The sequence below is a fragment of the Balaenoptera physalus genome, assembly GCF_965194825.1.
Source record: "Balaenoptera physalus genome assembly, chromosome: 2".
NCBI classification, from domain to species: Eukaryota; Metazoa; Chordata; class Mammalia; order Artiodactyla; family Balaenopteridae; genus Balaenoptera; species Balaenoptera physalus.
The window spans coordinates 147283417-147297979 of record NC_138883.1 but is presented as its reverse complement, the minus strand read 5'-3'; the positions used below and the strand labels follow the sequence as shown (position 1 = coordinate 147297979).

Sequence of the window (14563 nt, the reverse complement as noted above, 5' to 3'; positions counted from 1 at the left end):
AGGGGAAGGGACATGGAGAATTCACAGGCACATGCATCAAAATGTAAGAACATTCTAGATAGTGATAAGGGCTTTGAAGAACATTCTAGATAGTGATAAGGGCTTTGAAGAAAATGAAAACAGGGTAATGAGGCAAAAAGGGCCTGAGAGAAGGGACTTGCTGGTTTCCATGATGTGGTTGGCTGAGTGAATCCTGTGAATGATGAGGATTAGTGACAGCTTCAGTCAAAGCCTGCAAGCTGGACCAAGCTCAGTGAGTCAAGGAGACCGAAGAGGCGCCAGAGTGGCCAGAGCCCTGTGAGAAGATGGAAAGGAGCAGAAAGAAAGACCAGAGAAGAAGGCAGGGGCAGATGGTGCAGAACATTTCCAGGCTTACTAGAGACTTGCACTTTTAAAAGTGCATTAAAAAGCCATTGGAGGATTTTGAGCTTGCAATTGTTATCATCTGATTTACATTTTTAAAAGATTACTCTTGCTGCTCTGTGAAGAACGGAGTGTCAGGACCACGGACCAGTAAACAAGCACTGCAGTAGTCTGGGGCAGGGTTCCAGGGCCTGGGACTAGGGTGGTAACCAAGGAGATGTACAGAAGTGGGATCTGAGACCAAGGCCAGGTCTTGCTGCAGGATTGATGGGAGGGATGAAGAAGACAGAATCAAGATTACAGATTCGTCATTTAGGCAGATGGAGTGGAACCATTCAATAAAGTGGGGCAGGGGCTTCCCTGGTGGTGCAGTGGTTGAGAATCTGCCTGCCAATGCAGGGGACACGGGTTTGAGCCCTGGTCTGGGAAGATCCCACATGCCGCGGAGCAACTAGGCCCGTGTGCCACAACTACTGAGCCTGTGCGTCTGGAGCCTGTGCTCCGCAACAAGAGAGGCCACGATAGTGAGAGGCCCGCGCACCGCGATGAAGAGTGGCCCCCGCTTGCCGCAACTAGAGAAAGCCCTCACACAGAAACGAAGACCCAACACAGCCAAAAATAAATAAATAAATAAATAAATAAATAAATTTAAAAATAAATTTTAAAATAAAGTGGTGCAGTCTGCGGGAGGAAAGGTTTGGGAATATAATGAATTTAGTTACGGTTGGTAGTGATAAAGACAGTGGTCATGGTAGTGGTAGTAGAAGCAGAAGAAAATCAGAATAGTGTACAGGAAAACCTCATTGTTCCTATGGAGTCTTTAGGGAGATAAGTCATTTTAAAAGCTTGTTTCAATTTAGAATATGTATATGGAATTATTGAGGAAACTTTTCCATTTCATTGTTAATGGAAAGTCAGTATAACTGAATCTAACATCCTAGTTTAAGAGATGGAAGTTAGCTTGTATATAGAACAAGGTCATTAAGACTTTTTTTTCAAATGAGGCTGTGTGTGTGTGTGTGTGTGTGTACGTGTGTGTGTGTTTGCTGAACTATTTTTTAAAATTATGTAAGTTTTGGATATACAGCATCACAATTCAACATCTGTATACACTATAAAGTGATCACTACCACAAGTCTAGTTACCACTCATCACCATATAGTTGAGCCCTTTCACCCATTTTGCCCACCCCCCAACACTCTTTCCCTCCGGTAATCGCTAATCTGATCTCTGTATCTGAATTTGTTTTTGTTTTATTTTGTTTGTTCACTTGTTTTGTATTTTTAGATTCTACATATGATTGCAATCATATGGCATTTGTCTTTCTCTATCTGACTTATTTCACTTAGTGTAATACCCTCAAGGTCTATTGGTGTTGTCACAAATGGCAGAATTTCATTCTTTTCTATGGCTGAGTAGTATTCCATTGTGTATATGTACCACATCTTCTTTGTCCATTCAACTGTCAATGGGCCCTAATGTTGTTTCCATATCTTGGCTTTTGTAAACAATGCTACAAAGAACATACAAGTGCATACATCTTTTCAAATTAGTATTTTTGTGTTCTTTGAATAAATACCCATAAGTGGAATAGCTGGGTCATATTGTACTTCTATTCTTAATTTTTTGAGAAATCTCCATACTGTTTCCCATAGTGGCTGCTATGGGACCAATATATAGTCCCACCAACAGTGTACCCAACAGTGTAACAGGGTTCCCTTTTCTCCACATCCTGTCCAACCTATGTTATTTCTTGTCTTTTCAATAACAGCCGTTCTAAGAGGTGTGAAGTGATATCTCATTGTGAGAGATCTCATTGTGAGATATCTCATCTCGATAAATGCCAAAAAAGCATTTGACAAAATTCAACATCTATTTACGTTAAAATAAAAACCTCTCAACAAAGTGAGTGTAGAGGAAACGTACCTCAACATAATAAAGGCCATATGTGACAAACCCATAGCTGACATCATACTCAACAGTGAAAAGCTGAAAGCTTTTCCTGTAAGATCAAGAACAAGACAAGGATGCCTACTCTCACCACTTGTATTCAACATAATATTGAAAGTCCAACCACAGGAATTAGGCAAGAAAAAGCATTCAAATCAGAGAGGAATAAGTAAAACTGTCACTATTTGCAGATGACATGAGACTAGACATAGAAAACCCTAAAGACTCCACCAAAAAATACAAACAAACAAAAAAAAATTAGAACTAATAGATGAATGCAGTAAAGTTGCAGGATAAAAAATCAATATACAGAAATCTGTTGCATTTCTATACACTAGTAGCGAACTATCAGAAAGAGAAATTAAGAAAACAATCCCATTTACAATTTCAACAGAGAATAAAATATCTAGGAATAAATTTAATCAAGGAGGTGAAAGATCTGTACACCAAAAACTGTGAGACACTAATGAAAAAAACTGAAGAAGACACAAATAAATGGAAAGATATTCCATGCTCATGAATTGGAAGACTTAGTACTGTTAAATGTCTATACCCAAATTCAAAGCAATTCTTATCAAAATTCAATGGCATATTTCACAGAACTATAACAAATAATTCTAAAATTCGTATGGAACCACAAAAAATTTCGAATAGCCAGAACAATTTTTGAGGAAAAAGAACAAAGCTGGAGGTATCATTTTCCCTGACTTCAAACCATATTACAAAGGTATAATAATCAAAATAGTATGGTATTGGCATGAAAACAAACACACAGGCCAATGGAACAGAATGAGAGCCTAGAAATAAACTCACACATATATATGGACAATTAATTTATGACAAAGAAGCAAAGAACATACAATGGAGAAAGTATAGTCTTTTCAGTAAATGGTTCTGGGAAATGGGACAGCCACCAAAACTGCAAAAAAAATGAAACTAAACCACTCTCCTACACCATACACAAAAATTAACTCAAGTGGATTAAAGACTTGAATGTAAGACATGAAACCATAAAATTCCTGGAAGAAAACATAGGTGGCAACCTCGTTGACATTGGTCTTAGTGATATATTTGTGGATCTGACTCCAAAGGCAAGGGAAACAAAAGCAAAGACAAACAAACTGGGATACATCAAGTTAAAAAGCTGCTCCACAGCTAAGGAAACCATCATCAAATGAAAAGGCAACCTACTGAATGGGAGAATGTATTTGCAAACCATATATCCAATAAAAGGTTAATACCCAAAATATAAAAGAACTCATACAACTCAACAACATAAAACCAAACAACCCAATTTTAAAGAAGGGCAGAGGATCTGAATAGACATTTTTCCAAAGAAGACATACAGATGGCCAGCAGGCACATGAAAAGATGTTCAGCATCACAAATTATTAGGGAAATGCAAATCAAAACCACAATGAGATTAAGATTTTTATCATTATCATATTAGCTTCCTCTCAAACGATTATTTTTTTAATTCCTCCGTGAACTCTGAGTAGTTACTATATGAACTCACTGTCCAATAGGGGAGCTGTGAGCCACATGCGGCTGCTAAGCACATAAAACGTGGCTCATCTGAATTGAGATTTACTCTAAATGGAAAATACACATTAGATTTGAAGACTTAGAGAACCAAAGAACGGAAAATATCTCATTAATACATTACATATTGATTACATTTAAAATGATCATTTTGGGGGCATATTGACTTAAGTAAAATAAAATATTCAAACTAATTGCAACTATTTATCTTTACTTTTTAAATGCGGTTACTAGTAAATTTAAATATAAGTAAATGTAACTTCACAGTTTTATATGGGCATGATTTGTGGTGCCCCCAAACAATTACAATAGTAAGATCAAAGGTCATTGATCACAGATCACCATAGCAAATATAATAATAATGAAAAGGTTTGAAATATTGCAATAATTACCAAAATGTAACACAGGGACATGAACTGAGCAAATGCTGTTGAAGAAATATTGCCAATATATTTGCCTAACGCAGGGTTGCCACAAACCTTCAATTTGCAAAAAGTGCAATATCTGAATTGCAATTAAAGCAAAGCGCAATAAAACGACGTATGCCTGCAATTTTTAATAGGTGTCATTTTGGGTTTGAGTTTAGCCACACGTAACAGAAACCTACTAACAGTGAATTGACCAAATAAGGGTTTATTTTTCTCAGGCAACAACTAGACCACAGTTGCTAGCAGTTCAAGGAGGGCAGGGATGAAGCCTCTCTGAGTCTCTTGGACTTTGATTCATGGTCACCAGAAGGTGGCTGCAGCTCCAGCTATCACATCCAATATAAACAGAGGAGACAAGGAACAAGAAGTCACCTGTGTTTGGTCCCCATTAAAAAAGTTTTCCCAGAAGTCCCACCCAATGGCTTCTTTTTTACATCCCATTGGCTTGGAACTATGTCATATGGAGACTAAGAAATGTAGGTTCTTAGCTAGGCAGACAGACATCCCTGCCACAACAATGGTTGGAAATATCCATTATCCTGCCAAAGCTGTCTCCCTGGGAAATAGTCATTGGCTGATTGCCACTATCATCCCATCCACCTCCCCTTATTTTATGTACAAGGCTGACTAGATCAAAGAAAAAGAATCAGGATCATATCAGTTCTACAAGGTTCCAACCACTGTTGTGTTAACATTGCTCAAACTTATCAGGTAGATTTCCATTAAGTCATATCCTTCTCATTCTTTCAAAGTAAAATTACGATGCAGTTTTAGGGATACACTATATGCATACGTTTTGCAAATTCAGTGGAGGAGAAATGCTTAATCTAACGCAAAGAGAAAGTCAGGTCTCTTTCACTCAAAATTATCTGTCCAGCTCCAAGAGCACGTCTCTGTTAGGCACTCAGGATTTCAAATGGAAAAAGGACCCCTGTTCTCAGAGAATTTGTAGGCTACTGGGAGGACGGAGTAGGAAACAGAGATGTCACATGCACACATATTTGTCATAATAATTAGTATGCTTATTGCAACAAATTTTAAACTTCTATCATTGCGTTGCTTTCAGGGAACAGGAAGAGCTTGCCATACACATAATTACATGTCACTGATTAAAAATATAAAATATAGTGCACCATGCTTGGTGTGCCCCGGGTATTGCATGCGCTATTGACTGTACATGCATTGCCTCATTTGCTCCACTGAATAGCCACCTTCAAGGTAGGAATGGTTATAATGCCCATTTCAACACACGAGAAGACTAGACTGTTTGGCCCTCTCTACTGCTCTTCACAGTCTTTATCATGATCACAACTAAATACATAACTGTGGGATCACCTGTTCACTATTAATGCTTCCTATTGGAGGGTCAGCTCCCTGAAGGCAGGATCCACATCTGTCTCATCCCCCACTGCATCGCCAGGGCCTGGCTCAGCGCTGGGCACAGAGTAGACACTCCCATTTCTCTGTCCAGTGAATTCATTAATAATTAGATCCAGGCTAGCAAATCTATTTGATGGATAGAGTCTGCTTGCAGAGCTGGGTTAAGAAGACCTGACTGATCTAGAAAAGGACTGTGATTTATCAGTGAAGTTCATGTGGGGAATGAGAGTGGGGAAGGTGGCACCTGTGTTATGAAGCTGCCAGTTCCGAATTAGATTTCATGAATTCGATTCTAAAGCCCTTGTATTATGCTGCTTTTATATTAGTCATAGTAGCCAACCAGTACTAAACATCTAGTAAGTAAACAATTGCTTTAATTAATTGATTTGGTGCCTGGCTAACGATCAGGCACCAAAAACTAGTTTTATTCAGTAAAGATCATCTTCAAAATGTGCTCATCCAAAAAAAATAAAAACAAGGCAAAAAAACCTTGTTAATGCCCCATTACCTGGGACACGAATCTGGAGTTCACAGATAGAACTCAGGATCCCCAAAGTCTCTAAGGAGATTCATCAAATTCTGCATCAGCCTGGCCAGCGATGTTTGCCAACTTTTCATATATTTCTTCATCTTCACACTGGAAACAAGGCTATTTCTCAGCCGGAGATATTGAGAAGCATAAATAATCAACAAGCATTTGTAAAGCAGTTGACACGAGCTAAAGGGCTTGCTGACTGAGAACAAATGAGAGGATTCATAAATCCCATTTCCATCATTCCATCCATCTCGACCTCTCCCTGTCCATTTACTTACCATCATTTAGTTTTAATCAGAAAATAAGTTACCTCAGCACAGAGGAGTTTTTAAAGATCACATAGAAAATATGACAGAAGGAGATCAGGTATAGGCTATGAAAAATGCATTGACTGCCAGCAAACAAGGGATCCAAATTACTCAAGCCCAAGCTATTTTCACTTATCCTTGGGTCCCGCTGCCAGCTACCTGTATTCAATCAAGGCATTTGAGAGCAAACTATGATATATTTTCCCTTCAAGGCCTTGTATGTGGTTGCAGTTAGCCCCTTGAGCCAGAGAATAAAGAAAAGACAAAGAAGTAAAGAAAAGAAAAAGAAAATCAATAATGAAATGAAAAAACAGAACACATAAGCTTGAGTGTATGGGTGTCCACATGTAACCAACACCAGCATGTCTTGTCTTTTTCTTTTTTTTTATTAATTTTAAAAGTATTTATTAAGCAAAAGGTGGGATAATACATTTGTACATATGGGAACCTAACAACTTAGTAATGAAATTAAGAATACAATTCTATTCATAATAGTTTCCACAAGGAAAAAATACTTATGAATAAATTTAACAAAAGAAATGTAAGACTTGTACACAAAAAATTTTAAAACTTTGCTAAAGAAAATCTAAATAAATGGAAGATAGTCCATGTTTATGGAAAGAAAGACTCAATATTGCCAAGGTGATTATTCTCCCCAAATTGATCTATCGATTCAATGGATTCAATGAAATTCTTTTTTTTTCCTTGTTGGTTATTTATTTTAAATATAGCAGAGTTTGGGATTGACATGTACGTATGTCTTTTCAGACGTTTGTTACTGTCTACTTGACCTGCTGTGGACACTCCAGAGAATGGTTGATTCGTTAATACATCTAGGTAGGTGTCAGGTGTTGAGCAGGCATTCAATAAATCATTGTTACACATGGAATTTACTTCAAATGAAGCAGCAGTTAAAACTAAATCTTTACCTGGCACTGATACATTTCAAAATAATTATGATACTGTACTAATCCTTAGCATTTCTCTTAGTTAAAAAAAAAAAAAGTCTTCTGCCTTGCCAATCCCCTGCCCCACAAACCTGTCATAAAGCTTATTAATTCCCAAGCAGGTGCCGAAAAGGTCCAAAAAGCAAGGGAAGGTAACTTTGAACGCCATGAGAAAGAGTTCCGACTTTATTCTATAGCCCCTGAGGAATCAGCAAAATGTTTTAAACGTGAAAGTAAAATGGTGAGGTTTGTGATCAATAAAAATTACACTCATGATGTTATGGAGGAGGAACTACAGGAGAGAAGCTGCATGCAGGAACACAAGTTAGAAAGGAGGCTGGTGGCAGTAGTTGAGGTATCCTGGCAGAGGTACGTTGGCAAAGCAGAGGTGACGGTGGGGGATGGAGCTGAGGGACCAGCAGAGTTGATGAGCACTGAATATGCAGACAATGAAGATGGAAATTAAAGGCAGGAAAAAGAGACTTCCCTGGCGGTCCAGTGGCTAAGACTCCGCACTCCCAATGCAGGCAGTGCCGGTTCCATCTCTGGTCGGGGAACTAAGATCCCACATGCCATGCGGCACAGCCAAAAGAAAAAAAAAGAAGGCAGGGAAGAATGAGTAGTTATACAGCAGGAAGAGTCAGTAGGCCTGGCAAACACTGGCACGGTGAGGGAACCAATAGACAAATTCATTTTTGTGTAATAGCAACACAAATTGAAACTCTGTGGTGTCCCCACAGTATAAAATTTAACTTCATCTTTGAATCAAGAGCACATCTTAAAAGTTATCACGTGCCAGAGAAAGCCCGAACACACAGGTAGGAGAAGCAAATTGCAATTGGATGTCCAACTTGATGCGCTGGCCCTGCATAGACCTGATGGAGGTGTTTAGGGGCTGGCAACTTAGTTAACCTGGGCCAAATGACAGGAACCCTCAAATGAGCACTTAGGTCCATGAGAGACTGTGTCAAAGGGGTGAGAAAACCTGCTATCAGTGAAATGTTTTCTAAAGCAAATTGTATGGCATATCCTGAAGGTGATTTAAAAAGCAGTAAAAAGGTGAAACTAATACTTATTTCATCTTAAAATTTTAATCCATTTATTTCCATGTAGGACATTATGATTCTAATTTAATTTTTTCCTAAAATAGTGAACCATGTATATTAAAATTTTTCAATTTTTATCCTACCAATTACAAATGCTATCTTTATCATGTGTGATAGTCTGTTTAGGGGGTGGGTTAACTCAGACTCAATGACTAACAAGGGGAGAAGGGACCAACAAGCTTTGCTTGTCCAGTGCAAATGGAATCATTCCAGAAAGCAGCCAGCGTGGCCCCTGCAACATCTTGGTTTTACATTAAAAAGGGGTACCTATCTCTTTGGGGGAAGCGTCAAAGCTTCCCCCACTGTCTGAAACAAAGACAGTGAAATCTGTTTCACTCCACTGTCTGAAACAAAGTTGCTGGCTCAGAGGGGCCCTCACTTCACAGAGGTTCCCCTAAGAGCCTGGGCCTTGTTCACTGATTGTTCAGCTGAGCTGAAACCCAGGCAGCTGCGGAGAACTGAAAACTGTGTGGTCATTCTGATCAGGGGGCAGGCCTCAAGGCTGTGCTCGTAGCTCTGGCTGTTGCCATGGCTCACCTGTTTGGAAACAAGGCTTTCCTAGGCACTTAGAAACCTATAACCTGGCAGAGCAAAGACACCACACACCCAAACACACACACTATATATATATACGGAACTGGTCTCCCTGTGCTATGCGGCTGCTTCCCACTAGCTAGCTATTTTACGTTTGGTAGTGTGTATGTGTCAATGCCACTCTCTCACTTCGTCCCAGCTTACCTTTCCCCCTCCCCATGTCCTCAAGTCCATTCTCTACATCTGCAACTTTATTCCTGTACTGCCCCTAGGTTTTTCAGAACCTTTTTTTTTTTTTTAGATTCCATATGTATGCATTAGCAGACGGTATTTGTTTTTCTCTTTCTGACTTACTTCACTCTGTATGACAGACTCTAGGTTCATCCACCTCACTATAAATAACTCAATTTCATTTCTTTTTATGGCTGAGTAATATTCCATTGTATATATGTGCCACATCTTCTTTATCCATTCATCTGTTGATAGACACTTAGGTTGCTTCCATGTCCTGGCTATTGTAAATAGAGCTGCAATGAACTCTGTGGTACATGACTCTTTTTGAATTATGGTTTTCTCAGGGTATATGCCCAGTAGTGGGATTGCTGGGTCGTATGGTAGTTCTATTTTTATTTTTTAAGGAACCTCCATACTGTTCTCCATAGTGGCTGTAACAATTTACATTCCCACCTGGGAATTTAGTATTTTTTAAATACATATAACAAGCCTTAATTTTCCAAACATCCAGAAGTTTGAAAACTTCTTCAGGAGAAAATACAACCATATTGGAAAAAAAAAAAAGCAACTACAAACAAGTGTTCTGGTTTCCTCTCACTCACCTAATATGTATGTCAGTGACAGCAGTTTGTATATCAGTAACACAGTAGGCTGAACACTGAGGTTCAAACGTTCTTCCACTTAAAAGAGCTAATAAATTATGGAAACTGCTCTCTGTATACCTCTCCTTTCCATATCCTAAGATATGTATAACTGAAACCACTGATTTAAAAATCATTACATAGCGCTGAACTCTGCCTCCTTCATCAGTTTAAATGAATGCAACTTCCCTTTAGCATTATATTCCAAAAAATACATAAGCCCCAATAATTTGGAGTACTAAACTAGATAACCCCCCTAAAAACACTTTTGACAGAGGTAATGCATTACATAAAAAGAGGTTTCCAGAACTTGCTGTCAGAACCTAAGCATACACGGAAAACACTGACATCGGTCACTGCGCACACCGTTTTACTCTGCAGGCAGTTCTTTGCCATTGGTCAGCTTTACTAGCTCGAGTCCAGCAGGAAAGTGCACGGTGCACCAGATTCACCAGCTCTAAAGTTGCTACTGTGTTCTCTTCTTTACTGAAATGTTTTACTGAGCCAGGCTTTACCCACGACAGGCCAGCAATGTGAAAACTTTTATTGTGCTGTTCTTCAGACTTTTTCTGAGTCAGCATCTTCTCTCTGGCTTCATCGGGTACAGAAGGATTCCACGGAGAAAAGCTAATTGCATAGGGGTCTTCTACTTTAGGTTGGTCAAACAAAGGAGCAGTGCACACCTTAACACTGTCAACTGAATATCTTTTTCGTACAGTAGTGCAGCCTCTGGATTTAGGGGGCTTGCTGTATCAATCTTGTAGAAAACTCTCCTTGCTTACATCAATACTTGCCAAATATTATCATGGATCCGCCTCCATTTTGCAAATGCTTTCTTCACATCCGGTTCACCTGAGGTGGAATCAACTAGCAAGTGAAGGACGGGAATATCAAACACCAAACGTGGACAGTCACCACCTGGGTACTTATCGGGGACGTAAACTGTAAACTTAAAGACACCATCTTGATAAAGTCCATGCTGTATGAATATTACTCCAAACCACAATAATGCAGATCAATAAGATGGCTGCTCATAGACAGCTGGTAGCTTCTGCTTCACAAGCAAGGTAAATTCTGCAAGAAGGGAGTATTCCAGGTAGAAAGGTCTAAGAAGCAAGTGTGCCATTTGTTGACTCAGTTGCTGGGCAGGAGATGAAAGCTTAGTTATGGGCGAAGCATTTTGGGGAATAGAAGGCAGCTGTTTCTTTGGAGCAGTGCGTGGAGGACTGGTTTTCACATCCCCTGTTAACGTCTTCTCTTCACCATCAGATTGTTTGCGTACAGAGCTTGTAGACATGATCCAGAGAGGGTTCATAACGTGTACTCCAAACAAAGAAATTCAATGGTCTGTGTCATCAAACTCTTCCATCCTCAGAATTCACTTTACCTCGGTGTTTTCAATGCAGTGCTCCAGGCTGCCAAGAACCATCGCGGCCCTACAGCATCTCTGGCCTCAGTGTCAGCCCGGCCCCAGCCTACTCCCTGCCAAGCCCAGCCCAAGAGAACTGACATCTTTTTTTTTTTTTTTCCAATTAGTTCCTGACCAGGAATCGAACCCATGCCCCCTGCAGTGGAAACTCGGAGTCTTAACTACTGGACCGCCAGGGAAATCCCGACCTCACTAAGTTTTGATAGTTTTCTAGTTGCTTATACTGGGTTTCCTAGATAGACGAAAATAATAGTAATAATTTTACCTCTTACTTTCCAATATGTATATCTCTTATTTATTCCAACTTATTGTTTTGGCTAGAATTCCTAGAAATTTATTAAATATATAATAACAGCAGGCCTCCTTATTCCTGATTATCACAGAATTAGTCTATTACTATTATATATAAAGTTGGTTCTATGTTTGAAATAGATTTTTTCTTACGTTAATAAAGCATCCTTTTGCTTTTTAAATGATTGAAATCTCTTTAATGGAGACGGTACAAACTGGGAAGCACTGTGGCGAGTTGGAAAGCACACCCCCATCCAGAGGTGTAATCAGTTCCAGCTAATGGCTGCCATAGGGGCCTGAGGTGGCCAGACTTGCTCTTTTTCCAAGAGAACGCCCAAACATGGATTTTTAAAAGTAAAAATCTATTGATTTTTAAAGGATGACATTATTCCACTTTTTAAAACACTATTTGGGCCACTTCTGTGAGCCAGATGCAGCCCTCAGACCACCAGTTTACAAACTCTGATGTTTGGGATTGGAAGACTCTGAAGAATTCTAAGCTGGGGGACATCAGGCTTTAGAGAGAATAATATAAACGTAATTTTGGACATGTTAAGCTAGAAATAAACCAATGAAATCTTCCAGTCAGCAGTTGGAAACATGTGCCTAGAAAATCCCTTTACATTGTTCTAAAAAGACCAAAACGTTCTATGAGGATGTTAATATCCCTGATGGCTCTGATAAATTTGGCACCATGGATATCATTCCTCTGACAGCAGCATTTGGTATGTTCCAGGCTCTGCGCTAAGGGATTTATATGTGGTATCTCACTGAAACTCACACACTATGACTTAGTTACCATTACTAGTAAGGAGGAATAAAATAGACAATAAAAGTTATCAGTATGTTCAAGGTCATTTCATATTTGAGAAACATGAATAGGATATAGGGTTACACTAAAACGCAGATCAGAAAGTACACACACGGGACTTCCCTGGTGGTCCAGTGGTTAAGAGTCTGCACTTTCACTGCAGGGGGCTCGAGTTCAATTCCTGGTCAGGGAAGTAAGATCCCACGTGCCGCGCAGTGTGGCCAAAAGAAAGAAGAAAAAAAGAAAAAAGGAAAGTACACACACAAACACACTCTTAACATCAGTTGGCTTCTTCAAGAGCTAACAAGATGTAAATATCTGGCATTCTTTTCACAATGGGACATGGTATAGTCACCACCAACGAAAGACAGGGCAGGCTCCAAATGGGAGTGTTTGGAACATGATTCCCCCACCCAGCCTGTTATGGACATAGGAAACTAGGGTGTGGATCCCGTGAACCTGGGGTCAGCAGCACCGTGGGACGTCTCAGGAAGAGCACTAGGGAGGAACGAGAGGGAACCAAGGAAGGCGCAAGTTGTGTACAAGTGCCAGTCCAGTGAGACTCACCTAGAAATTTGGGGCACAGCAGATTCATTGTGGGTAATAAACAGGTGGGCACATAGCCACGGTGCCTCCCCTATTCACTAGGCAGCCTCATAACCAGAAGAAGCCTTGAGGCAGAAGACAGCGGGGCTCGGCTTTCCTCATGCCCTGTAGGAAGGTTCTGGTCTAGAAGCAGTCTGCACAGCTTATTGCTGATTGCTGTCCTGACCCTTTCTGAGACAGCAGCATCTAGACCTGCTCCGTCACCTGCCGAGCAGGTCCATTTGGCATTTCACAGGTACCAATGGGTGTGGAGGGAAGTCTCGTGCCAGAAGCCTCCAGAGTTGGTGCCCTGGTTTCTGCAGTGAAACGAAGACAGATGGGTTGGAAACAGGAAGCAAAACATCCTGTACGGAATCACACAGGGAGGGGGACCCCGACGGAGCAGTTGTCTCCCAGGAGATTTGAAGCTTTAAAGAAAACAGCTCCGAGAGCCTTCTAGGAAAGGAGAATGTTTAAAGGACGCAAGGCAGTGTTTCTCCCTTTCCCTCTTGTCAAACATCATTTGCTAAACTGATTTTTAGCAAAAGCTGGCGTCTTATGCTCAGAGTCTCTTTTCACATTAAATATACCCCTAGTTCATATCTTTCTAGCCCGGGACGAATTTGACACGGTATTGAAATTGTCAAGGGAAATCAGTTGAGGAGACAGTGTCAGAAACATTGTCTGAGGTGAGAGCTTGAAGAAGTTATTTTCAAACAAAACAGCAGCCACAAAGAGGAGATGGGCAGCTGTGCGTGGGGTAGGGGGAGAGAGGGAAGCACCTAGGCGCCCCCAGCAGCAGGGTGCAAATGTGTCACAAGGAGGTGTCAGACAGTCCATGCAGAAGGATTCTGAGCTTCAGACCATCAGACATCACCCACTTCCAGACATCAAATGAGATAATTCATGTAAGAGCACTTTGAAGATATAAAGCATTCAGGAGCCATAAATGTCATAATTATTGTTACTCTCATTACTAAATCAGTGGTGCTGGCTGTCTCTCTTGGGGATGACACTTTCAGACCCGAGGTGGATGAAAAATGTCTTTAATACACATTTGGGCTCTCTTCTCTATATTTCTCAGCTCCCACATATGAGTCAGGCTATCAAATGGCGCAAGACAAGAGGACGCTCTGTATCAATAATAACCATCCGTCAGGCGTGCAGAGGAACCCACAGTCTGCAAAGCACTTCCACTCCCATCAGCTCACATCTCCCCACCACTGTCGGGAGCTGAGTCCTCTCCCCAGGGTCAAGGACAGGGTCAAGGACACAACTCTTGGCCTTTCTGCTTTTGTCTCCCTGACATAAGAACTCTGCTCTCTTGGTTTCTCTGAGGTGATCCATCTTTGGAAAAGAAAAGACAGAACAGTTGGAGGGCGCACTAGCTCGTCGACTCCTTCTGTTCTGGAGGCCCCTTTGTCAGAGAAAAGAATGTGTGCAGGTAACTTCTTCCTTTAGCCCACACTCATGGTCATC

General features: G+C 40.5%; 1 protein-coding gene and 1 pseudogene across 5 annotated transcripts in view; both read right to left on the bottom strand.

Annotated features, from left to right (window-relative positions):
- Window positions 1-14563, bottom strand: part of LOC309654578 (5-formyltetrahydrofolate cyclo-ligase) — a 298235-nt gene that overhangs the window by 41031 nt on the left and 242641 nt on the right. The gene's annotated exons all lie outside the window — the stretch shown is intronic.
- Window positions 1394-14522, bottom strand: LOC309654563 (AKT-interacting protein pseudogene; annotated as a pseudogene). Its single transcript has one exon. The product of its transcript is annotated as an AKT-interacting protein pseudogene (transcript).